This window comes from Mandrillus leucophaeus, unplaced genomic scaffold, assembly GCF_000951045.1.
Source record: "Mandrillus leucophaeus isolate KB7577 unplaced genomic scaffold, Mleu.le_1.0 Scaffold98, whole genome shotgun sequence".
NCBI lineage: Eukaryota > Metazoa > Chordata > Mammalia > Primates > Cercopithecidae > Mandrillus > Mandrillus leucophaeus.
This window is the reverse complement of record NW_012110696.1, coordinates 109265-111986: the sequence shown is the minus strand read 5'-3', so window position 1 is coordinate 111986 and position 2722 is coordinate 109265.

The window sequence follows — 2722 nt, the reverse complement described above, 5'->3', positions numbered from 1 at the left end:
CCCCACGCCGGGGGCTGACTCCTGCCACACACACAGCGGCGGTCGCGGGCCTGGGGCAGCAGCACAGCCATTCTACTCGGGCCGCGTGAGCCGACCCCGCTGTCTCTGTGCAGCTACTTTTGCTGCGTTTGGTGCAGAGCCTGAAGTTCCAGGACAGGCGGCTGAGGGGGAAAGATGGTGTGAATTGGGTGGGCAGAGACAACTGAAAGCCACAGGACCCGGTTGGCACCTTTTCGGCCGCCTGGGCCTGCGACCCCGTTCCCTGGGTCAGGGAGGAGCTGGCGCTCTTGCCGGGCGCAGAAGCACCTGACCCAGCGCTGGAGGAAACGGTCCCCTGGGCAGGAGGAGCTTTAGACAGGAGAAGCTTTGGGCCTGGCTGCTGCCCGTGCCGTGCCCCGGGGCCAGCACACTCAAGGAACCGCGCCACCGCCGGGCCTACAGCCAGCTCCCACCTCCCCTCCCACCTTCTAAAATAGGTGCGGATCTCTTGTGGCCGACCCCAACCAGATACACATGGGGAAAGGAATCAGGTGGCACACACGCTGCCTTTACTCCACACAGTGTTTCCAATTGTGGGTAAGAACAAAGCCCCACCTCTGCCTAATAGATGCGTTTTTCCACCTGCAGTCAAAAAGACAACCTGTTACTCGCTTTTTCCTCAGAGGACAGGCATCCCTATGAAACTGCCATTGCAAACTTGTAACAGTGAGAGAGAACCAGCTCCATCTTCTAACCTCCATGCTCTCCTTGTTTATTCCTGGGCGTAGGCTGAACTTGGGGAAGAACTTAGTTTAAAACAAAAATAATAGCCCTTTCCCAAAAGAAACCTTTCCTGGGGACTAGACTGCTTTTATGGGACTAAAAGATTAGCCACAAGATTAGAAACTATGGTTGAGGAGTCATGCAGCTGGAGGCTACAGGATTCTGACCCTCCCCAAACTGCTCCTGGCGGTAACATCACTATTGTAAAGCCTCAGATCAGTACTTGATGGATCAGCTGGCACCACCCAGGCTTATCTGCTCTTGTGGCACCCAGGAACTGACTCAGTGCAAGAGAACAGCTTTGACTCCCTGTGATTTCATCTCTGACCGGACCAATCAGTACTCCTGACTCACTGGCTGCCCCCACCCACCAACTTATCTTTAAAAACTCCAATCCCCAAATGCTCAGGGAGACTGAGTAATAAAACTCCGGTCTCCTGCACAGCTAGCTCTGTGTGAATTACTTCTTCTCTATTGCAAATGCCCTTTCTTGATAAATTGGCTGTCTAGGTAACAGGGAAAGTGAACCCATTGGACAGTTAACATCTTTATCCACCCTTCCAGCTGGATCACGTGCCCTCTTCGATGACATGACACAGCTAGGGTGTATGAGCTTGCTGCCGGCACCTTCTGTCCTGGGTTGGATAGCAAGGCCTCAACGGAGAGCCAGGTGCCTGGTCTGGTCCCGCATTTTTTTCTGTCCTGTTTTCTTTTCCTCTTTGCTTGGACAGTTGGGCCAGGGTCTTGAGTGCAAGGGCGTGGCTTGGTGAATTAAAGTGGCAGTAGCCGTGTGGCAGAGAAAATTTGTCGGTAAGTGAAATTCTGCAGCCGCTGATAATAGCATCCTGGGCCTACACGGTGGCAAGCCAGCCAGCCTAGTTGGTGGATGTGACAAGCCCAGACCCTTCTAGATTTGTGGATCCTTGCACCTGCCAGACATGTCTTGGAGCCATCTGGGGAGGCTGGGTAAGATACATGCCCCTGTCAGGACTGAGCCTCATCTTCAAGCTGCTGGCTTCAGTCCCGCTGCCACCATCGCTGTCTCTGTCTTCCACTTTGCAGGGGGAGACTGGCTCATTAGCTCCAGGCCTACCACGCAGCCCAACCACAGCAGTTAACTGCCTCTCACACTGAGGATGGCTCATGCTCTGCTCCAGCCGTGGCCTCAACACCTCCCAACAAGAACAAAGCCAGACTCATTCTCTGCAGCACCTTCTTCCTTGCCTAAAGATCCCACACCTCGTTAGAAGCCGGAACTGGGTCCTTGTCACCTTCCTCACTTCCCCAGTCCTGGTCTGGTTAAATCTCACCATGGTCACTGTGGCTAGATGTGTGACCTCAGCGATGCTTCATGCACATACTAGGGCAGCCTGGTCCGTGTGATCTCATGTGGCGTGAACTTGACCCTGGGCGGCTTTCCTGGGATGCTGGCTAAGGACACAAGCTCCATAGTCCATTGGGGAATGCCTCCGCCTGTAAGACAGCATACCATATTGGTACAGGGAAACTCCTACTTCAGCACCTCCCTCTGCAAGGTCGCAGGTCCAACAAACCATGCACCGTGAGGAAGTGGCCATGGCATTCGGGATGTGGCTCCCTGGCCAGCTTGTCAAGTTCAAGGGGGGTCATTACTCCTTACAGCTCACAGCCCCTCCTGGGTCCAGTAAAGCTGAGGGCCGACTTCCTTCTTGGTTAGTGCAGGGTAAAAGCACTTTAAAAAGCTGTCTCATCCATAACATGCGCATCTTCTGATTCTCACCTGAAACTGTATCGCAGGTTGGCACAGATGCAACCCAGTCTTCTCCCAGCTCCCACAGTGCAGTGTCCTGAATGGAAGGCCCCAGCGCCCAGAAGCATCCACTGAAGGACGTAAGCAGGGCAAGGCCAACCGTGGCTGTTCCAGCAGGGGGACTGTGGGTGACGTTTCCCTTCTCTGATTTCTAAGCTATTTGCAAACTTG